The sequence below is a fragment of the Mizuhopecten yessoensis genome, unplaced genomic scaffold (genome assembly GCF_002113885.1).
Source record: "Mizuhopecten yessoensis strain PY_sf001 unplaced genomic scaffold, ASM211388v2 scaffold3689, whole genome shotgun sequence".
NCBI lineage: Eukaryota > Metazoa > Mollusca > Bivalvia > Pectinida > Pectinidae > Mizuhopecten > Mizuhopecten yessoensis.
The window spans coordinates 527932-536246 of record NW_018405170.1 but is presented as its reverse complement, the minus strand read 5'-3'; the positions used below and the strand labels follow the sequence as shown (position 1 = coordinate 536246).

Below are 8315 nucleotides of genomic sequence, written 5' to 3'. Positions count from 1 at the left end.
AGATGTGTTATCAAAATTGAATTATTTGTAAATAGGTCTGTTTCTCAGCTATTTGAATAACACATTTTATTACGTATTCAGCGTCGTTTAGCCAACATATAACGTTTTTTAGATAATGTATTCATTTAAGACATGTGGGATTTTTAAAGAATCTTTTAACTAGAAATTGATTTGTAACAAAATAGGTTTCTACAAAAAGAAGAGTTACCTCTCTTTATGTGATCTCTGTTATTATTTGAGGTCAAGGTCTTTTACTGAGCAACGATTGACCAATCACCGCTTATAATTGAAAATGGATTTGGACTATTTTTAACGACTGTGTTGGTATGATTCGTTTTAATTCGTTTATTTTAGGTCGTACTTTACTTAAAATTAAATAAACATACAAGCTTATAATAAATGTGTTATTATTTTCTCACGAAAGAGCTGATTAAATATCTTAAAAGCATCGCGGATTAATATTGTTTACATTGGATGCGTGATAGGGTTACTAAGAGTCGCCATGTTTAAACAATATGGCGGAACGTGTGTGGGAAATAACGTAACATCATGATATTACTTCGATCAATAGGTATGTAAAGTCTGTAACTTTATGTTTAACAATATTGAATCAGATATGCGGAAATAACACTGACTGGACGTTTTCGCTTGTCCTAACGAGTCCAGGAGTCGTCCAAAAGGAACACGACTTCATATTGAGCAATGTTCTATACACTCTTCAATACACGAGTATCTGACAGTAGAAAACTAACGGACTTTTGAGTCTGTCGAATCTTAGACTGCGAATGACCTGCTGATAATAAAACAATTCGGGAATTTCTGTTCCCGTGTGATTCGACTTTGCCTAATGACCGTTTTGAGCTCTGAGGCAGTTCCTCCTGAAAAACTGTTGCTTAAAGAGGTCATTAGAAATGCTCACTTTTGCAGTAGGGCCTACTGTAAAGTGCAGTATACAAGGTGAATAAGAATTATTTGTTAGGTTTTTTCGTTGAAATTAATTAAGTGGTCATGTCTGTGGAGCTAGTGGCATTCTGGCTTGATTCAGTGAAACATGGTTATTGTTGAGGCAATGCTTGACTTCCTGCCATTTGATATATTGGTAACAAAATGTACAAGATAATAATAATAGTCTTTTTTTATAATTGATGACAAAGTTGAGTCAACGACTCGTTGACGTTGTTTTCCAAAATATTGCTGACATGTCACAGTACTAACTGTTTTAAGTAGTAATACTGATTATGGATTAGCATGTTAGTGTCAGGGTGTAGTAATATAAATTATAAATAGAAATTATATGACAGTTACTTGGACAATTACCTACCAAGTAAAGATGTCTTAAACTTCATGCATCCCCTCCCTCTCTTCCAAAAAATAATTTACACTTCACTATTATAATTTGCTGGGTTAAATTTAATGAAGCCTATTGGTAACTTTTTGAATGATTTCAAAAGGGATTTAACAATAGTCATAGCCTATACTATGTCATGTCAAGTAAATTTTATTTAAAGTTGGTACATGGTTAAAAACAGGGTAACACTAACCTAAACAGGCTTTTACAACCGACTATAACAATGGGTGGTCGGGTTGCCCAGTGGATTATCCCATAGCGCACTTGCTTTTCACCAAGGCGGCCTGGGGTTGATTCCCCGATCGAATTTCCAGTGATTTTTGAAATATTTTTTCATTCCAGTCCTGAATGTCATTTTCAAAATGTTGAGGAGTTCCATTACAGAGAATATAGATTTTGGCCATGGGCTTTCAAAATGAGGGTGTGTCTTACAAGAAAAGCACCATTCATATTTTGACCTAATTAAATGTTGCTGACTTTTGGTGTAGAGCTACCACAATAACGTTTATATCCCTATATCATCTTTATTTCCTCCAAATTGGAAAGCATGATACAATGATAGTACATGAATAATACATTATTTACAAACAACAATCGTGACATTCATACAAATTCACAAACGTATATATACATATTGTTAAATATCAGTGATATAATACTGGTTTATGTAGCCAGTAAAAAAAAAAAAAATAATAATACCTTGCCTATGTTCATTTTTTTTACATTTTCCTTATAAGGCAAGGATTTGTTAGACATTATTATAATAATAATTATTATGTATATAAGTCAAACATTCTTTTTATCGCATAAACAGATTCTAGTCTAAATTCTTCAAAATCAATTTCATTTAAATTATAGGTCATTGGGCCTCCTAGTAAAATGTGAATTACTGAATAGTCAGGCAGTGAATGCAGATATGAACTGAGTTCAATACTTGAATGCAGGCAATTATACACCGTAAATTGTCACAAAGATTTTCTGTTACAGAACAATGCAGAATCACATGAGATACGTATACAAAATCTGTGTAGAAATAGCCACAATGATGACATAAAAGTTGTATGTTACTTACACGTGTAGATCCAATCAATTTCATTACATATCCAATATTGTCAAGAAAATTTGGGTGACGCAAGGCTAATTTTTAATAGAGTAATTTCCATAAATTATGAGGTTTTAGACAGTCATGTAGCAATAAAAATCGTGTAAAGTCTGTGTCATTAGACATTCTTTGCATCCATGTATTAGTTTCATAATTTGTTACGGATTTATAAATCAATGACTTCCAATACATTTTATTTGGAAAAACAACATCATCTAGAAATTTTATAATGTATTCATATAGATTATACTTCTTTAGTAATCTGACAATGTCTTGTATACAACCTTTTTGACTATAATTATTAACTGTATACATAAAATACCTCAAAATGAATACTTTGCAGATTAAGTTACTTTTTTGATATTGATATACGCCTCTATAGAAAACCATCCGATTAAAGAAGTACACATACAAATATAATGTATCAGTTCTTGTTCTTTTTCCGAAACCTTGCATTGACTTAACAATAAAATGGTGGGCTCTCTCTAACATCAATAACTCAGTATTTGAAAGTACCCGGAGTTCACAACCGTAAAGTGCAGACGGGTAGACTTTGATTTTTACAATTTTAGCAACAGTTAATGGGTTTAGTGCGCATTGATGTGCCCCAGAACGTAAAAGGGCCATAGTACCACTTTTTATTTTTTTACACGCTTGTTTTATTCTTTCAATGGAATTGTGCTTAGCATTCAATAAGATACCTACATGAGTAATTTCTGAAACGACAGGCAATATATTATCGTAAAGACGTACAGTACAGTTAATGTTTATGATTCTTTTATTTGAAAATACGACAACTTTACTTTTTGACGCAGAATACAAAAATCGCCACTTCCGACTGTATGATTCACAAATAGTTAACATTTTATTTAGACTTGTAATATTTGTACTAACCAAACATATATCGTCTGCTTGAGTTGGAACATTTACAGTTTTATCGATTATCATTGCGCCCCTACCGCAGTTTTCAACTTCATTCAACAATTAATAAAAACTAAGTACATTTTGGCTGAGAGAGCCTCGCCTTGTAAGATACCTCGCTCCATCTTTACTGGTGCCGAGGTTTAACCATTAAAAATTATAGAACTGTGTATATCCGTGTACATATAATTTAAAATATTCCACACTTTATCAGTAAGGCCAATACCATACAATTTTACTAGTAGACCGTCATGCCAAACGGTATCAAGCGCCTTAGCGCTATTTAAAAACGACGCATATACATCTGAACCATTTTCCATATTATAATATACACATTCCTGCAAATTAAACGCAGTACAAAGACTACATAGATTCTTCTGATATGCTGACTGTTGCTTGTTTGGAAATATATCGGACTCTATTATATATTGTTAATTCTCTTTGCAATAGCCATTTCAAACATTTTAGAAAATACTGGCAAGAGGGTTATTCCCCTATAACTGTTAGGATCATCTTTCAGCTTTCCGTGACCTTTATATAGAGTTACTATAATTCCCTGTTTCCAGTTTCTAGGAATATATTCTTGTTTAACAACAAGATTGAATAAATTCTGTATATAATATATGGTAAATTACAGTTTCCTGTTGTTTGTATTGTGTGTGCTTAAGGTTCCCGGCCGCTGGCAAACACTTTGGAATTCAACTTAAGTTTCTTGTACATACAACAACCTCACCTAACTTCATTTTGGATTTATAAACTACATGTAGCTCTAAGTGGCCCAGCTAGGCCACTACTGTTGACCAGCTCAGTTTGCTTGAGTGACAGTTAAATGATCAGAAGTTCAAAGTTTGAATCCTCTGATGTCTGGACCTATCGCATTTTATCATTCAGAACACTTAAGTATAAGATTTTGTTTTACTCAAGAATTTTTATTTTACTCAAGGTTTAAGTTTTATTCGAACTTTAGGCCATTGGCCCATCAGTATACAATACATATTATACACAAATCATGGACAATGTACAGAGAATGAAGACAATCATATTCCATTATAATACCCTTAATTTGTTTGCCTCACAGATGATTTTTCCTAGTAGACAAAATTCTTTAATATTATGGACACTCAATAACTGAACGACTTTAAACACAGATGGTAGTACTGATGCTGATTCTTTTATTTTTTATTTCCCTTTTGTCATTTTTTATGAGAATTCCCCAAGGTTTGATTCTCTTTTCAAAAATGATTTATCAGACATACAACCTTTGTCAAAAAAGTGTCTGATGAATGGTGACATTTTTTGGCAGTGGTACAGGCCGGGATCCTTAAGGATACCTTTTTGGCAGTGGTACAGGCCGGGATCCTTAAGGATACCTTTTTGGCAGTGGTACAGGCCGGGATCCTTAAGGATACCTTTTTGGCAGTGGTACAGGCCGGGATCCTTAAGGATACCTTTTTGGCAGTGGTACAGGCCGGGATCCTTAAGGATACCTTTTTGGCAGTGGTACAGGCCGGGATCCTTAAGGATACCTTTTTGGCAGTGGTACAGGCCGGGATCCTTAAGGATACCTTTTTGGCAGTGGTACAGGCCGGGATCCTTAAGGATACCTTTTTGGCAGTGGTACAGGCCGGGATCCTTAAGGATACCTTTTTGGCAGTGGTACAGGCCGGGATCCTTAAGGATACCTTTTTGGCAGTGGTACAGGCCGGGATCCTTAAGGATACCTTTTTGGCAGTGGTACAGGCCGGGATCCTTAAGGATACCTTTTTGGCAGTGGTACAGGCCGGGATCCTTAAGGATACACTTTTTGGCAGTGGTACAGGCCGGGATCCTTAAGGATACCTTTTTGAAATGGTAGATTTATTTACAGGTTGAATAATGGAAATTTGTATTACATACATGCATCTACAGCATTCCATGTGTGTGTATATATATAAATGTATACTGTACATGTACATGATATACCCCTTCAAGCTTATGTATCCGTATAGACTGGCGAGGTATTGTGTACCCCAATAATAACTTCATGTATACAACATCACGACTGATACTTGGAATGGTCTAGCCTCCAAACAGATATCGTAGTCATCGATATTTCAAAGGCCTTTGATAAAATCAGTGATACATACCATTACAAGTGGTTCATTTAACTAAAATACAAATTGAATTATTACAGGGTTATTGAAGGGGAAAATCTAGCCATTGTAGGGGAACAAGACTCTGTCAATAGCTGGCGATCAGGTAGCTCAATTAGTCTAAGAGCCTCTGTATAGTCCCAGGTTCGAATCTCAGTCTGGTTGTTGCACCTGTTGTAATTTTACACTAAGATTACTGTTGATGAATATTTCATCTATGTGTGTATTATTATTCATAAACGTCCCCCAAGGTATGGTTTTCTTTTCAGAAATGATAAATTTATCAAAGCCACAGCTAGGGCAGAAAAAACGATTTCCAATATGTAGTTACAATTTTTGACAGTGGTACAGGTATTTGTTTCTAGAGCCTCTGGATACTTCTGAGGTCCCTCGTTCAAATCTCCGTCTGGTCGTTGCAGTTTTTTCTTTCTTGCTACACAATTCCATTTGTATTTACATGCATGGTCCCCCTCGTAGGTACTTGAGTCCTTGGCATCAATACAGACTGGTAGAAATAAAAAAGTCAAGAGGTCAATAGACCCTATATTCCAGGACAAAAAATACTACAATCAGCTATTTGTTCTGCTGTAAAACTGTCTAACACATACTACAACAAACTAGGGCAAAATATATTAATACGCAAACATAAGTACCAGAAGTTCTGTAAAACAGCTTCTCCCAAAGTTTGTTTTACATTTCAAATGTCATAGCTGGAACCAATAATCATGATGACCATACTTATTTGAACAAAGGCCAGTATGTACATTGTAGGTCACCAGATATTGATTATTAATATGGAACACCTTTCATTTGAACATCTTATAACAATACAAAGTTTACCATCAATGATCAATATATACATGTAGGTCACCAAACGGCAAATGTATCTAATTGATTGTCACCAGTGGTAGAAACTAAAAGCTAACTCACTAGTCCTAGACTACCACATATATTCTACAATAAGCCCAGGTGCCAATACAGGACTAGTAGAATAGATTATTAACTAGTCCTTCGTCATATGTAACTAGTCTAAGATTTCCTTATAAGGAAACATCGCGATCTATTGCACGAAACCGTAAAAGTTATCGACTGTAGGGGACATAAAATAACTACTACCAAAAAAATATGGTGAAGTTTTAGGAAAACATTTGACAAATATCATGCAATATATCTTATTTTAAGCAGTTTTCTAAATTTTAAAAAAGAAAAATGAAATAGCATGTGTAAGTGGTGTTTTTTCCTACATTCAAATTGGTGGGCTTATTATCAGGCATCGGCTAATTTCAGAAGGACTAGTGAAACACCTTCCCTAAACTGGTCTTTTAAACTTATAAGAATTATGATGTATTTTAAAATAATATATCATTTGACTGATTTGTTTTAAAATTTGAATTGTCCTTTCCAAAAAGTGAAAAGCTGCGTAAACAACAAAAACTTTATGTAAATTAGTTGACATTTTTTCTGAACATTTCACGCGCCAAAACTATGTGATCATGTCGGCTGAAGCCAGTTTAAAACCTTTTCTATTTTATGCTGCAGGAAGTTTGCTTCAGGGAAATCTCAGGGGGAAAATGTGAAAAGTAAAATGGGGTGAAAACTTCCCAGTATACAGCGTAACTAGTCATATATAATAAATAATATACAACATTTGATATAGCGCCCTATCTAGCTAGCATAAGCCAATCTAAAGTGCTTTACAGTACATAGATATACAATTAATACAATTAGCATATATATACATTAATCAATACAATTTTGAGGAATTTGCAGGAGCTGCCTTATCAGGCATTAACTACTAGTCCTATGCCACCTGGTTAATATCTCCCTATGTGTGTATGCCTGCGTGTGTGCTGGTGATTTGTTCTGTTTGTAGTTGGACCATGCTTCCAACAGCATCATTTATATATAATAAGTGCCACCTAACTTGAATGCTACAGCATAGATACTGCAACATCCACCCTAGACCAATTTATACTCCATGGGTTGTTGGAGTTGTGTGGGCAGGAGAAAAACACTTTCTCTGACTATCCATGCATCCATGCATACAACAACTTCGGGGATCGAACCCCGGCCGCCTGCTTGGAGAATTTCACCTCAGCATTTGATCAGATTATCAGGTGTACATGTGTACAGTGCCACGTTTCCGATATCCAGGGCTTGTATAATTTATAGACAAAGCTAGTGAAATTTTTCATTATTTTTAACAGTATAGGTCTGGCTAAGTATTATCTTTCGACATTTACCTGTATGTTAGGTTTTATTATGAAATTGAACACCTTTGATAATATATTCATTTATGTATTACCAAGACAAGACTGTTTTTATATGTATGACCCCTGAGCAGTCCGAGGACGTTAAACCAAACTGATCCAATTACTACACAAGAACCTGAAGAATCCCATTTAAGTGTGACGCTAACAAGCGTTCCATTTAGAGATCAGTGTGACTCTGGGACTTGAAAGTATTCCAAATTGATTCTTCAAAATGCTTTTCATACTGTCAAACGCTCTAAATCACGGACCAGGGCAACCAGTTTTAATGTTTGGGAAGTGCAAAAATTTGGCACATTTGTCTGTGGATTTTCTCAAAACTTTTTTTAAAAATTGGGCCGTATTTCTGTTGTCCCATTAGAGGACATTAAGAAAGCATGTTTATCTTTACCTGAATTTGTTTTGCATCGTTTGATATTATCACAATTGTCGCAATCTACATGTAGTATTAATGTAAGCTTGAAAAATCACTGCAGGTCACTCTCAAGATCTGACACCTAATGTGTCTGCACTCTCCTGATCGCTATCACTTAAGTGCTGAG

General features: G+C 34.9%; 1 protein-coding gene across 5 annotated transcripts in view; it reads left to right on the top strand.

The window, feature by feature from the left end:
- Nucleotides 1-488: 488 nt before the first annotated feature.
- Nucleotides 489-8315, top strand: part of LOC110447949 (tubulin polyglutamylase ttll6-like) — a 63654-nt gene continuing 55827 nt past the window's right edge. For all 5 annotated transcript variants that reach the window (XM_021493947.1, XM_021493944.1, XM_021493945.1 and 2 more), the window contains exon 1: nt 489-571. The gene's annotated coding sequence lies outside the window, so the exon portion shown is untranslated. The remainder of the gene's footprint in view (nt 572-8315) is intronic.